The following is a 16957-nucleotide window of genomic DNA, read 5'->3' on the forward strand; positions in this document are numbered from 1 at the left end:
AGAATTTAATCTTCACCCAAACTGGGCTCAAGACCAAGTTCAAATTTACTGTTTCACAGGGAGCAGCCTTTGAGTTTTGATGGATTGTGAGCCTGATGAGCTACGTCACTGATTTTTCTGTTTCTCAGATGACTAAGATGGCACAATAAATGGTGAATGTTGGGTGCTCATGAGTAATTGTCTTGTCATGTTCTTAAAACAAACTTTCTGTATGAAATGATCAGATAGACTTTAATGGAATCTGTGGGGTTTTATTTTTTTTTCTGTAAACAACAGAAAATTAATTTAAAGGAATGTAGATATTTAAACCTGAGATCTAAGATAAACCTAACAGGTAGTTTTGCTGAAATGGATGTTAGAAAGCTAAAAAAACAAAACAAAACTTAAGATGTTTAATACACATTTTTCTTTACATCCAGTCAATCAACTCTGATAATTAAAATGAAACTGATTTACAAGTTCACTCAGCTACCTTAAGGAGCTCAGGTAATTAATAAACTTAAATCAACTTAGCTAACAGATTATGTTAGTTAAGCTAAAATAGATTCCTAAGTTAAAAGAACTACTAAAGTATTTGAATTAACTAAAAAACCCAAGTCAACTGAACTAGGACAAGAGTTTAAACAATAGATTATTTTAATTTAGCTGAAAGAGTTTTCCCAAGTAAAAATGACAATTAAAGGAGTTGAACTGACTAACAAATCTCAGTCAACTAAACTAAGATGAAAGTTTAGACAACATGTGATTTTTCATTAAGATAACAATTGGTTGTGTTATAAGAACAAACTCTATTTCTTGACTTAACTTAAAATTTTAAGGCAGCCCTTTACCTCATATTTTTAAGTTGAAACAACAAGTTATATTTTACAGTGTGGGCTGAATCAGCTCTCTCGAACTGCCTCCAATGTGGGGATACAGATGCATAGATCAGTAGCTGAAGACACTTTTATAAAGTTGTGATTCCTGTTATAGTTCTTTAAAACTGAATTGAATGAAATTCTGTTTAATTAAGGTTTAATTATAAAGCACAAAATCACAACAACAGTCACTTCCAGCAGCTTTATTTTGTAAGGTAAAGACCTTAGAATAATACAGAGAGAACTCCAACAAGAAGAATACCTCCTATGAGCAAACACTTTGGCGACAGTGTGAAGGAAAAACTCCCTTTAACAAGAAGAAACCTCTGGCAGAACCAGAGTCAGGGAGGGGCTAGTTGGGGTGAAGGAAGGGAGGAGAATAGACACACTGTAGAACTGATTCAGAGATTAGCACATAGTGAGTAAAAGAGGTGACAAAAAAATCAACTCAAAGTTTGATTGAAGTCTGCTTAAAGTAAAAAATGAATAGTTGGTCTATTGCGATACTAGAGCCAAGCCTCAGGCTCATTGTCTAATGACAAAGTTTACATTACCCAGACCCAAGGTGGTCCTGTAACAACAAGAAGGTGAACGATACCCATGTTTTGATGAATAATGTGTACATGTAGATGGAAAGGTCTGGGCTAGAAACAGTGGGAAAGCAATTTTTTCACGCTGCATGATCTCAGTCGTGGCAACGTCACCCTGGTGTAGAGATTCAAGAAAAAAACTCAGTTTTCCATACCCTTAAAAATTCTACTGTGAGAAGAAGGAAAAAAACATAAAAGATACGAAAGAACAAACCATTTTTGTAAATTTGCCTGTTTTACTACCACAGAGGATTAAAAAAAAAAACTTACTGTTTGCAGTAAGTGTCCTGATTTCAGCCTGATAGAGCATGCATTTAATTTTGAAGACTGAAGGTAAAAAGACACACAGAAAGTAGTAAAAGGATGGCAGAGCATCTCAAAGAAGGAAACAGCATTTGGTCATGTTCACAGGTTCTAGACTTAAGGCAGATATTGACTGTATAATCCTCATATCTAAAATGCTGCTAGTTTAACAAATACTTTTTTAGCCTCTGAATTTCATATTTTGTATAAAAATGAGTTTAATTTCTAAACAGTTAATGCAGTAGTTTTGTTAAACACCTTGAATTAAAGCTGAAACCAAACTTAAAATTATCTTGTTATTCAGTCTCTCTGATAGCTTTGGTGCCAAAGTCCTTATGGCAGCTCTGCAGCCACAGATGTGAGTGGTTATAAATGGGGACACATTGCAAAGTGTTTTTAGAAAGTGTTTTTAGATGCAGCACATCTTTAATTTGTGCTGCTCAGCTGTTTGCTTCTCATGGACAAATCTCTTTCCTAAGTTCCTTAGGTTGTTGGTTATATTTGTCACAAATTTGCTTTGCCTCGAGTGACTCTCAACACAGTCTGGAAGTGTTTCTGAGAAGCGGCATAACCTCTATCAATGCATTGTTTACTGGTCATGGCAATGGTCCCATCTATGCATTCTGTACACCCACACACTGAGGCAACTCAGTTTGATTCAATTCTAAGTCCTTATCTAAAATTCAATAAATCATTTCGCTTTAGTTCTACCTTGAATTGCTTTGCAAAATAGCTCCACAAAGTCCTTCTCATTCACTAAGCAACATGTAAACTATTGTGTAGGATTAGATGAGGAAAGAAAAGCACTGTCTGTGCTTTCATCTAGCTATTGTGCAAAAAACACTTGGACCAGAAGATAACATAACATGTCTAGGGTCACTTTACAGAACAAATTTACTAATTATCACACCATCAGCTGAAGGTACACAAAATGAAGAAGGAACAAAAAAATTTATATGGCGTTTTTCTTGGAAAACAGCTTAAATCACTGACATGGTACTTTATATTACCACCGGTAATATAACTTGTGGTATCCAATAGCAGCTAATAGGAGATAGACAAGAGATAGATAGATAGATAGATAGATAGATAGATAGATAGATAGATAGATAGATAGATAGATAGATAGATAGATAGATAGATAGATAGATAGATAGATAGATAGATAGATACTCAGGTATCTGACTACCTTTTCTCCGTTTTTCCTGTCCAAATGACACTCTGAAGTCATTGCTCAAGATCCTACTCATGTGAATCGATGTCTGTGTCACTCCTAGCATACAGCTTGAGTGGAGGAGGTGGTTGCTCTGTACTGTAGTCAGTATCTGTAGTCAGTCTTGTTAATGATCTGGTGTGTGTGTGTGGGGGGGGGGAGGGGGGGGGGAATCATTTCCTTGGTAAATCCTGTGCTTGATGGTGACTTGTGCAGTTTACTTGAAGGCCCCATCAAATTTCTGATGGTGGCTCTCAGGGTCTGCTAATCATTTGCATTTCTAGACATTCAAGTATTCATATTGGAGGCATTGAGTCATAATCTTTTTCTTTACTCACAATGCAAAAGTGTGCTTTATTGTAACGGCATGTCATTATGTGTGATAATCAACTCATATAATCAACTGTGGATTTATAAATCAGCCACAGTCAAGTTTATGATTGAAGGAATAATCTCTAAATTCTGCTCTCTATTGTACAAAGTTTGATTTTTATCTTGCTGTGCTGTGTGAACTTACGTGTTACATAAACCCTCTGAAATTAACACTCTGATACCTAATCAGCTGTGATTTAATTTCTGCTAATACATTTCAAGGTAACAAGTAGTGGTCTCAAATTTGAAAACATTTACATTATAATTACAGTTAGGGTATGGCTCACACATCACGCATGCAAGCAAGCTTGTTGTTTTTGAGCCGCTGATTAAATTAATTATATCTTGTGAGAGACTAAGACATCATAACTGTGCACCTAACTTAAAAAGGATTCCTTGTTCTGTTATTGATGAACAGAATATAGATAGGTGTTTGGCTATCCAATTCTCCGTCATCTGGTGGTGGAGATGAAGGTGGCTTAAATGGACCTTGAGTGATGAGAGGTGGAGATGGGGAGGAGGTGGGTTGCACAACGGCGTCTGCAAAGGAGAATGACCACTGTGCAGTGAAATTTAAAGTACACAGCATGAATGCTGATTGGCCTGGAGAAGGCCGGGAGAATGTGAAAGGGCAGATGTGAGACCATAGATCTTCCTTATTGAACTTACACATAAGCTTAATTAATTTTATTACAAAACAGAACTACAAAATTCACACAGTAAAGTCTATTCTAACTATTGATTAATAGTTTTATGTTTACATTGCCATATCTTAAACGATATTATAATATGAAGATAAATATACAGCCAAGATAGTACCATTTTTAATATATTGTGAGTGTATTTGAATCTTAGTATGTCTATCCAGTCATATTTGTGATGTACATATTTTCAGTATTTTATAAAGTAGAGGGTCAGGCTTTTGCATAGGGAGATCATATTCTTGTCAGTCAGTCACCTAATGTTTTTTTTATATATATATAAAATGACAGATCACAATCAGTAAATTTGGACATTTATTCATATCATGTTTAAGTATGGTCCTGACATTTGAAATTGTCTGTATACATGAAACTGTCACCTGACAACCTGTAAAAAGAACATGTAATACTGCTTTGAAGTTTCAGATCATTTCAGTCAGATCATCAATCAGATCATTTTTATTTTTAAAGGTGATCTGATTAAAAAATATCTAAACACAGGAAAATACTAGCATGAAAATAAAAAAAATCTAAAATGACACAAAGATGATCTTAATTATAAAATGAATGTAAGTATTATAGTATAAGTTGGCAAAGTTTTTTTCTTTGTGTCAGCAAAGCTGAATATTTGTTAGAGAAAGTGTCCAGCTGTATGTCCAGTAAGAGATGCAAAGGTGTGCTGCATTTGGAGCTTCAACTGCCAGATAAATCCAGACTGTGTCTTAACTCAAACTGGATTCAAACTGCAACAGCACTGACAAATTCTGCTGGCGAGGTATTCAATGTGCAAAAATGATGATAATGTAATTACTTTTCACTTTAACAGGTCAATCTATGATGGCTCAAATCAACAAAACTCACCAATAATGATCATATTCATTGCTCTAAGTTTAAAAATAATTATTAACAAACCTGAGTGTGTTCTTTTGAGATTATTACATAACAGCAACTTTCCATAAACTTCTTTAACGCCAGTAAGCAGCATGCATTTATGCATAAAAAACCAAAAATCCTCAATTACTTATAATAAATTATCCCTTAAAAAATAGAGTCAGGGTCAATCATGAACCAGCAGCAAATGGCAGCTTACTCCAGACAGGTGATCTGTTGAACAAGTGCCTGAGGCATTGGCTGCATTTTTATGTAAATAGTTTTATTTAACTTTAGTGTTTGTAGCCAAGTTTTTGAATTTTACCATTTATATTTATAAGTTATGAAAATGATTGTTTAAAGAAGTTTGTAGTTTTCACAGTAAAAAAAAAAATCGTACTTTTCCCTACTCTTATTTTATGTTTTTTGTGCGACTTTTAAGGTCAGTTTTGTTTTTTTAGTTACAGCATGTCAAAATGAAAAAAAAAATAACTCTAAAATCAGACATGTGATCTTGTGCTGAAAAGAATGGTACCAAAATAGGCAAGGAAAACATCCATGCACCCATCCATCTTCTAACGCTTATCAAGTGCTGGGTCGCGAGGGCAACAGCCAGGCTACGTCTACACTAATCCGGATAAATTTGAAAAAACGCTCTAAAAACGGTCCGCATCCACACTGTCATGTTCAATCGTTTTCATCCATACTGAATACACTACGTTCCTGTACCGTGCATGCGTGAAATGCAAGACGATTGACCTGCGTCATTTCCGTCTGCCTATTATTTACTTTCCAGCTCTTTGAAAAGTCGTGCAAAATGTCAAGGAAAAGTGCCGAGTTTTATCTGGAGCATGTACAAACTGATATTAATCTTTAATAGGGCTGTCAAAATTGACAGCAAACGGAAAAACTGCTGTACAATGCCATCCACCATCTTAATTGAATTGGTGACATGACTGCATCATATGACTAAAATGTGTCATCATTTTCGCAGTCCACACTGCAATGCGAAAACTGCATTTTCAAATGTATCCACTTTAGAGAGCGTTTTCAGAGAGATCAGTTTTCCTTGACCAAAACACTGTCTCTGTTTGGACGGAAGGCCAAAGCGGAGAGAAAAAGATGCATTTTCAAACCAAAATGCATCAGTGTGGACATGGCCTAAGCAGAGAAGTCCAGACCTTCCTGTCCCTGGGCTACCTCCTCCAGCTTGTCCGGGGGAACACCAAGGCATCCACAGGCCAGCCGAGAGGTATAAAGCCAAGAAATATAATCTGTCCAGTGTGTCCTGGGTTTGCCCCGGGACACCCTGGAACACCTCACCCAGGAGGCATCCTTATCAGATGCCTGAATCACCTCAACTGGCTCCTTTCGATGTGGAGGAGCAGTGGCTCTACTCTGAGCCCCTCCTAGGTGGCTGAACCCTATCTCTAAGAGAGAGGCTAGCCACCCTTCAGAGGAAGCCCATTTCCACCTCTTGTATTCACAATCTCATTTTTTCAGTCACTACCCACAGCTTGTGACCATAGGTGAGGGTAGAGATGTAGACTGGTAAATCAAGAGCTTCGCTTTTACACTCAGCTCTCTCTTCACCACGATGGACCGGTACAACGTCCGCATCACTGCAGCCGCAGCACCAATCCATCTGTCAATCTCCCACTCCCTTCTCCCGTCACTTGTGAACAAGACCCCGAGATACTTAAACTCCTCCACTTGGGGCAGGAACTCATCCCTGACCCAGATTTGGCACTCCACCCTTTTCCGGCTGAGGACCGTGAACATATTTGGAGGTGCTGATTCTCATTTCCACCGTTTCACACTTGGCTGCGAACAGTTCCTGTGTGAGCTGGAGGCCATCACCCAATGAAGCCAACAGAACTGTACAATATAAAGCGCCTTGAGGCGACTGTTGTTGTGATTTGGCGCTATATGAATAAAATTGAAGTGAATTGAATTGAATTGAATTGAATAGAACCGCATCATCTGCGAAAAGCAGAGATGAGATTCTGAGACCACCCTAGTGAAAGCTACTGGGCTATGCCTAGAAATTCTGTCCATAAAACCTACGGATGCGAGTGCAATCCCCCTACACTTGGAAAGTACCCTCTGGTCCCCCTTCTTAAAGATGGGAACCACCTCCTAAGCCTGCCAGTCCAGAGGTACTGCCCCTGATCTCTACACAAAATTGTAGTCAAAAACGGTCAGTTGTACCGTAGACAATTTAGTAAAAGTAAATCTAGTATAAAGCTAAAACCATCACAGATTGTATCCTTGATAAGTAAGAATATGAACAATAAAATTACCAGATTTAAATGCATGAGTTTTAGTTTACAGTACCATACCATACAATACCATACCACCTTTATTTATAAAGCACTTTAACAAAAAACCAAGGTTCACAAAGTGCTGTACATATACAAATATCATAAACAAAAAATAAAATCAAACATGTTTTTTTTTTAAAAGTAGCAGTAGGATTAGAGGATTTGCATTTTCAAAAGATATTGAATTTTTTAGATTTCAAAAATGTTTTAAATGTTTAATTGAGATTTTGTATTTTTTTTGTCTTAGGCATAATTCATTTAGAAATATATGTTTTTAATAAGTCCTCTTATCCAACTTTATAAATGATTAAATAAATAGATAACATTAAAAGGTAAATTATACATTAATTTAAAAAAATATGTTTTCTTGCACATACATACATATTTTTCTTTAATTTACTATCAAATCAGGAAACATTTCATTTCAGTGCAACGCTATTGGTTCTCCATAAAGGACAGCTCATGGAACACAACAAACCACTTAAGTTGGCTCTTTAGATTACTTCAAAAGATTGAAAGGACAGGTCTGTCACAGTGGCTATGATTCCAAAAAAACAAACAAAAACCCCAAACAAATAAACAAAGAAAAAAACAAGAACAAAAAGTAAACACATAATCAACAATGACATTTTTTTTATATATTATATGGTCTTTATGACTGTGTTTCATATTACCATTTCAGATTCAGATGATCACAGGAGGAAACGTATGAGTGAATGAAGAAATTAATGAGTGAATCTGTCACTAACATGTTTTCTTCAAAAGATCTGTTCTGTCTAAATTACAGAACCTTTTTTGGGGGGGATAATACATGTTTAATGCAAGTGTCTAGAAAGAAATAAAAAGCATGGTGGATGACTGGTCTCTCTCTCTCACTCACACACGCACAAATCTATTCCACCTCATCCGTTTAATTCTGTGATGGAATAGTAATTACATTTTTTAGATTGTTTTTGAATGAATGAATGAGAATTACGACCAGACAAAAACTACTCATAAATTTGCTACGTATTCTTTACTACATAAAAAATAAAAATACATATTCTTGTTTAAATTATTCACTCCTAAGAAAGAGCCTGGTGTCAAAAAATGCTTTCAAGTAGATATGACCCTGGAGAGACCATTATTATAATATTTATAATTTTATCCTTTTAGTGTCTCAGCTCTGCCTGTTGTCTGAAACCTATCATGTCATTTTTAAAATGCACTATTTTGCTTCCAGAAAATGCATTTCAAAAAGCTTTTCTCACTTTTGTTAACAACCATGAGGTATAATCCCCCTCTAAAACTATTCTGTATACAGTGTTTTGTACAGTTCAGCTCTTTTCTTCAGGGAGGTCACATTTAGAGATGCATTTTTCAGAGAACAACATTCTTGTCATGATTAACTGACTTGGAACAAATCAATATCGCCCACAGCGCGAGGGGGAGAAAAAAGAGGAGGGAAGAGAGACATGCAAGAGTCTTTCTGAAAATCTGTGACCTTCAAATTACTGGATAGCTCATACCATGTGACAGAAATCAATTTATATAGATGAAAGTTGACGAAGATGGAGATTTGTGGCTCAACGGGAAAAAGAAAAATGTTCCAAATCATTACCTAGAGGCTGTGTTTGCTCAAATGTGTAATTTCAATCTATAAAAACTGAGTTTTTGTTTTTTGTTTTTGTTTAGATTTTTTTCTGAAAACACTGTACAGTTTTCCAAATGCATTGCATAACCCATAAAAATTTATCATAACCTGTTATTACTGACAATGATTTAATGAATCATTAGCTGAAACAAACTTCTGTCAGGTGTCATATTATGCCATCTGCCATTTGGCTGAACATCTAAACATCTTGAATTCTCTGGTTCATTTTTGTGCACACTAGTTGATGAATTTTAGTCCTAGTCTGTTTATGGAGTTTATTTAGTTCCTTCAGTGTTTACTTCTGTTTCATCCTCCTGTGTTTTATCCTTCATGTTCACCATGTTTCTCTGTTTCAGTTATTGTTATTCATGTCCTGTTTTACTTTGTTAGTTAACTCCTGTGTTTTGCATTTAGTTCTATTTCCCCATTTCTCATCATCTAGATTCACTTCAGCTATGTGTTGTTACTCTGATGTTTCCATGTAGTCTTAGTTTGCCTGTATTCTTTGTTACCCTGACCCTGTTTTTAGGCTGTTTGTCTGCCTGTGTTTTGTATTTTTTTTTTTTTTAAATCTAGTGCTAACCTTGGTTTTTAGTTTCCATTTTTTGTCTCTGCCTTCAACTTTTGTTATCATGGGTTGATCAGCCAACATAAATGGCTTGCCTTGTGTTTAGTGATGTCAGTCAGGAACGAAACAAGTCTTAGAGCCAGCTCTTTGAAGTGAACAATGGGATCTGGTTCCTGCCTTGGAGCCGGAGATGCTTTTTGGGTTTTTTTCCTCTCTATTTTTTTCTGTTCAAGTTAACTACATGACATGTACTGATGTCTTAGTGCCTGCACCAAATTGGTCTGCACAAAGCAGGAAGGAGTGGAGATGGGCTACAGACCCAGCACAAACACAGGAACAGAAGAGAGGGAGACAAGCGAGAGAGAGAAAGAGATCAGCCGATACAAAGACAACAAATTGGAAAGGTGAGAAAATGAGTGACAATAGCTGTTATCTGAATGTTGCTTTTTTATTTTTGTTTCACATATTTTATTTTATGTTTTATTGTGTGTTTCTCTATGTTTTTTAACTGCAAATAGTTAAAGGTTTATAAAAATGATACAATCAGAGATTGGATTTTTTTTGTCAAACTGACAGGAGAGAGGGAGACAAGTGAGAGTATTTGTTTCTTTGGATTATTATTCACATTGCAACCCTGTTAAAAATGCACTGAGTTAAAATGTGATTATATATCTATCTATCTATATCTATCTATATATATATATATATAGATAGATAGATAGATAGATAGATAGATAGATATATCTATATATCACATGTTAACACCTTTGGAAAGGGAGTCGTACATTTTACTCCCGACTGAGGCGTCTGTATCCAGATAGGGTCCCTAGGCTAGACCCTCCATGCTAACCAAGCCTACATCGGACATAAGCAACAGATTAATAAGGTCTGCGTCAGGTGTTAAGGAACCAGGACACACTGATGAGAAGTGGGCAACTGGAACAAGAAGGCATAAGTGGGCAAGAGATGTTGGAATGCTACTAAGCAAGTAACCCCAATGGAAGGGGTAACATGAATATGGAATCTCTGATACCCAGCATCAAGACTGACGGCGAAACAACTAGTTCACTGGTTCACTGTTCTAACATTCAGAAGAAGAAACTGCTCTCATTGCTAGAGATTGACGAGGTACAACACCACTGCTACAGCAAGGGGGAGCCACAGGTCAGGGAGGAGATATTGTCATCACCCTTTCGGAGATTGGGTACAAGCCCCAAGTGTGATGGAAGAAGGATCGTTGAGTGTGAGAGGAACTGACCTGAAATATAGGATCACGGCAAAGCTTGTAAGCTGGATCCTCCGTAGCCAGTTACCAAGACTAAGTGACGTACCCTCTGAGGATCTACTAGATGATGTGAATACAGCACTATGGACAATACCAGTGATCAGTGAGATGCTTGGCTACAAGTTGAACAACCACAAGGAGCAGTAACCTCCATGGAGAAGGAGACTAGATGCCAAGATCAAGGAAGCACGGAGGGAGGTTAGCCAACTATTGGAGCTGCAGAAAAGTGCAATGAAGAAGATGCCTAAGAAGTAGAGCAAGCTGTCCATACCTGAGGCCTTGGAAACTGCCAAGCAAAGACTGACAGCCTTGGCCAGCCACATGAAGAGGTGTACCAGAGAAAGAGAAGGCAGGAGAATAAACCAGTTGTTCTCCACAGAACCATCCAAGGTGTACTTTCATTGGCAGGTGAACAAGATGAGAACAGCACCACAAGGGCTGGAAACTGAGCAAACCTTCTCCCTCTTTGTCTGTGTAGGTTGTCAGTCATCCAGGTCATAGCAGTCTAAGCAGCTTTGAAAGAAAGTGACTGAAACTTAAAGAAGTCTAGCTGCTTTCTTCCAAGCCTTTTAGACCATCTCCCTCTTTTTTCTTTTCTTTTTTTCTTTTGTTACACATTGCACCTTGCTTGTATCCTTGTTGTTGCTAGGCAAACAGCTATTTTCAAGACCAGCTGTAGCAGAGAATTATTTAGCTCTAAAAATATTTGGTTTGGTAAGGAGTCCCGTAGGATAATCTAACACATTTTAAATTTAGGCCCACACCTATCAATCAACAACAAATTCATGGTGTTTATTCATCCCTGAGCATTAGGTTTTATTTCAGCAGTTCAATGTGCATCCATAATAATATCTGATGTATTTTACGGTGAAAAAAACTTTTTGTTACCAAACATTTTATCCAGTTGTATAATTCTGAAAATATAATTACCTTGACGTAGTTAAATCCTAACTCAAAGCAAAACCAGAGTAATGAATGTACTGCTCAGTGCATCTTCCACTTAGAACAAAATGACTGGACAGCTTATGCAAAACTCAAAGTGAATGAGGTATGGGTATGCATCAAATTACTTTCTTGAGGATATATCAGTTCCTCAACAAAAGTTTACCTTCTTTTTTGTACTTTTTTCAATAGCACCTGCCATTCCTCTATAATTGACTGTTAAAAGCAGTTTGTCTCATCTGTGAATCACTTTGTGGCTTATCACCCGCATTTTACCCGTTCTATATATGAGCGCAGAAAGTCAATTTATTTCCCAAAGACTGCAATTTCTTTTGTTTATAGAATGGAAATGAGTTTGTATCAAGATGAAAAGGAATCACATTCTAATTTTATTGACGCTTGCTTGATTGTGATAATGAGATTACATTGTACACCAGCAATTTTAAGATATCTCCAGTGACAATGATGGACAACAAACATAAAACAAATACCAGGGCTGTGATGATGTCATTGCATATAAAACAAGGTTTAGGAATTTTTAGTCCCTTTCAGACTTTCTATTAATGTGTTGACATCTTAATGTCTCAACTTAATGCACACTATATGGACAAAAGTATTAGGCCAAAAAAACATTACTGCTAGAGAACCTTTCATTAAACTCAGCTCAGTGTTTGTGCTGATGTTAATGCCAAGAAACTCTGAACTCTGCAGTTATTGATTCATCAGAGTGCTGACTGGGGTCGCCGAGTTATACAATGCAACTGTTGCGTCATCCCCATGCTCTTTTAGTGTAAAATTAATTATATAAATTGACTAGAATTACCACATTGCAGTTGTATGCTTTTTCATGCTGGTAGGTTGCAGTGTATATCCATGTCTGTTAGAGTCACGTAGTACTTGGAAGAATGTTAAAAAAAATGTGTTATTCAAAGGTTGCATGAAAATACTCAGCTTAGAGCAGGACTACAAGGTTAGCTTGGAGTACTGTGTTTAATTTTCCGTAATGCACTGTGTTGGACTGGTGAGCAATGGCTCTGGACTCTGAATGTTGTAGTTCCTGTGAAAAAAGCCTCAAACCAGAAGTACACAACTCCCTGGTATAACTCTTGCACCTGAAAGCAGATAACTTGTAAGCTGGAGAGAAAATGAGTTCTCCCAAATTAGAAGATCATAATTTAGCCTGGAAAAATAGCTTGTTGCTTTATTTAAAAAAAAAAACCCTTAGTAAAGCTAGAACATCTTATTTTCTTTAATTAGTGATGAATATTGAGTGATGAAAAGTTTGCCTTCAGCACTGTAGCCAGGCACTGTTGAGCCAACCATTCCTTTAACGTTAACTAGTAATGACTTCATGAATTTCTTCACAAATAAAATTTTAACCATTTGAGAAAAAATTACTCATAATCATCTCACAGATGTAACATTACATACAGCTACTTTCAGTACCATTGATATTTATTTAGAGTGTTTTTCTCCAATTGATCTTTCTGATTTTACTTCAGTAATTACTTCTGCCAAACTATCAATGTGTCTTTTGGACCCCATTCCTACAAGACTGCTCAAAGAAGTCAAAGAAGCATTAATTAATGATTCAATCTTAAATATGAGCAACCTGTTTCTAATAATCGGCTACACCACATGACTCCAAGGTGGACTCCATTACCTTAACCATTACCTTAAAAGCTATCTCATGACCCAGCGGTCTTAGCTAATCATAGGCTAATCTCCAACCTTCCTTTTATCTCAAATTCTCGAAAGAGTAGTTGTCAAACATCTAACAGATCATCTTCAGAGGAATGGCTCATTTGAAGAGTTTCAGTTATGTTTCAGAGCCCATCACAGCACAGAAACGGCTTTAGTGAAGGTTACAAATTATTTTCTTATGGCCTCTGACAGTGGACTCATCACTATCCTGCTAGACCTCAGTGCAGCCTTTGATACTTTTGACCATAATATTTTATTAGAGCGATTAGACCATGCTGTAGGCATTACAGGTACAGCAGTGGTTTCATATTTATCTAATAGACTCTGGTTTATTCATGTAGAGTTAATTATGGACTTCCACAGGGTTCTGTGCTAGGACCAATTCTTTTTACATTATACATGCTTCCCTTAGGCAGCATCATTGGAAGACCTAGCATACACTTTCACTGCTATGCTGGTGATACCCAGCTTTATCTATCCATGAAGCCAAATAACACACAGCAGTTAGTCAGTTACAGATACTTCTGATCTTAGCTTTTGTGTATAAAGCACAGCTGTCCAGAGAATAAATTTCATCCTTTCCCACCTAGACCAGGGAGCCATCCAGCCAAGCCTACCCCTAGGGCAGCCCAGGAGCTAAAAACAAAGAGATTCAACTGCCCACTGGATCGCAAGGCACTCTTTTTCTACAGTGCGGTACCAGGCTTCTCACTCTGACAGTTTCCTGCTGGACTCAACAGAGCAATTAACCCCCATTACCTCCTGGACCAGGTGGCCCCCAGCCCTCTGTCTGAATCGTTGGTCAGGAGAAAGAAGGGGAGGGGAAGGTAGGAGTGTGAAGCAGGGTTTCCCACAGAGATTCTTCTTCACCTGCGCAAACACCCCCTGGCACTTCTGGGGGGACCATTTCGCGTGAGATCACTCAAGGAGCTGGTCAGGTCTGTGACCCCAGGCACAAACTGGGGTAGTCATCCAACTGCACACTTCTTCCCTGCCTTAAGGGACTCCAGGACCGCGGCCACTCGCGGCACATGCTCCACCCAGGTATCACTGTGGATGATGACCCCCAGTATATGCAGTATGTAGATGCAACACCCAGCCCACAAGGCGCTGGAAGGTGGCAGGGGCTCTGAGACAAATTGCTACAAACTGTACAGAGTGGAGAAGGATTTTTTTCTGGACTATGCAGACAATGGTATCTGCCAGTAGCCCTTGGTTAAATCTGGTGTTGTGACACTTCAAAATAGGACTACTGTAATTCCCTCTACTTCAGCCTCCCATATTCTTCTTTTCACCGGATCCAGTTATTTCAAAACGCAGCTGCGCATCTCTTAACTGGTACTAGAAATTATGATCACATCACACCAGTTTAAGCCAACTTACATTGGCTCCCTGTTGAATATTGTATTCATTTCAAAATTCTCTTGCTTACCTTTAACATTCTAAACAATTTGGTTCCCAGCTATCTATCTTAACTCCTCCATTAATCCTAATAGAACACTAAGATCTTCCAGTCAGATGCTCCTGACACAACCGAGGTCTCATCTGAAGTCCAGAGGTGATCGGGCTTTTGCTATCATAGCACCCAGACTCTGGAATAACCTCCCTCCTTATATTCATTCCTCCGAGTCCATCCAGTCTTTTAAATTGCGTCTTAAAACTTATTATTTCAGTCTGGGTTTTGAATCAAACTAGTTGGTTACTTCGTGGCTAGTTATGCTGTTTACTCATACTGTTTCTTGCCCTCCTTTTAACTGTCTTTATTCTAATTGTCTTGTACTATTGCTCTGACCGACTGTGAAGCACTTAACTTTGTAGTATTCTTATGTGCTATAGAAATAAATTCTCTCATGACAACCTCCCCAACATGTATAGTTTTCCTCTCAGGTCCAGAATGTGCTAAATTTCATTGTTTGCCGAGTTCAGACCTTCATCTATGGGCAGAAATCTGTGCCATCAGAAACTGAATTTGAATAAGTTAAATTCGAATTTGAATTGCTCGGATTGAATCTGAATTGTAACTTGAATAAATGCTTTTAAAAACTGAATATGAATTAGCCTAATTTGAAATTCAATTTATTGGTTTGAAAATGATCATCACTAAATTGAAATTGAATTTTATATTTTGAAAATGAATTCATATGCTTTGAAACCGTATTTTATCCTTTAAAAATTTAGCTCTCGAATAATTTCAGATTCACTTCTCACCATTCAGTTTCAGTTCTACAATTCAGTTTCAGTTCCAAAATTCAGTTTTTTGGAACATACATCCGGTTCCGGCTCAAGCGCAGATTAATAGAACTACGTTTTACTAGCGGACCGAAAGTGTTACTGACGGGAATCTACAGCATCTTGAGCTGATTTAAGACTTCAGAAGTCATTCGTCATGTCGAATGACCAGCGGATAAACTCTCAGGTTGGTAATAAATGTATTACATGTATAAGAACAAGCGTCATGTTAACAAATGATAGCCATACAGTAACTTTTATGCTTATTGTAGCTGTTAGCTAAAAACGCTAATTTAGCATAGTTTGCCATGGATTCAGCTTTGACAAACAAATATGATCGACTGTTTCTAGTAGAATTTCATAGTTGTCATCTTGTACCCTCTCAGAGCCCTGTATGCTTGCAGAGACGCCTACAGTAGGGAAACATGCAAAACTGTGTCCAAACCTTTGTATTTTAGCTTTATTTATGTCTTACACAGCATCCCAACTCTTTAGCTAACTTAATAACTTTAGCTAAAGTGAATAGTTAGTCTAATTCATTAGTGCAGCATTACTGGATCACCTCTGTTTGAAGTGATATAATATGATATACAACTATCACTGAAACAGCAAACTTTGTAAATAAACAAACAACACTTCTCATTCTCTAAACCAGTGGTTCTTAACCTGGGTTCGATCGAACCCTAGGGGTTCGGTGAGCCGGTCTCAGGGGTTCGGCAGAGCCTCCACCGCAGAGGTCACAGAGGTCCAGACACACCCGAATTATCGTGTAAATTTGTGATGACACGCCCCCTTCTGGCCATCACTGGCTGCAGACTGTCATGCTACACTGCTTGGCCAATCAGGGCTGCGGGGAATGTAGCGCGCGCAGTAGTCAACAGGTGAATGTAGTGGTAGTACTTCGTGTGATTTATTTTAACATTTTAATCCATACTAACTATGTCGGGCAAAAGAAGAAAGTGGTCGGACGAATATGTACAGTATGGATTCACATGTATCACGGAACGTGATGGGAGTGAGCGTCCTATCTGCATGATTTGCAACGCCAAGTTGAGCAACTGTAGTCTCGCACCGGCAAAACTAAAGGAACACTTCTTGAAGCTGCATGGAGACGGGGAATACAAGAACACAACACTTGCTGAGTTCAAGGTGAAGAGAGCCAGATTCGGTGAAAGGCCCACTCTGCCTGCTCTTGGATTTGTAGCCGTTAACAAACCGATCCTCACAGCATCGTACGAAGTTGCTTACCTGATCGCAAAGCAGGGCAAGCCACACACCATTGGTGAAACACTCGTGAAACCAGCTGCGTTAAAGATGGCAAATCTGATTCTCGGAACAGCGGCCGAAGGTAAATTATCCCAAATTC

This window comes from Pelmatolapia mariae, linkage group LG22, assembly GCF_036321145.2.
Source record: "Pelmatolapia mariae isolate MD_Pm_ZW linkage group LG22, Pm_UMD_F_2, whole genome shotgun sequence".
NCBI classification, from domain to species: domain Eukaryota; kingdom Metazoa; phylum Chordata; class Actinopteri; order Cichliformes; family Cichlidae; genus Pelmatolapia; species Pelmatolapia mariae.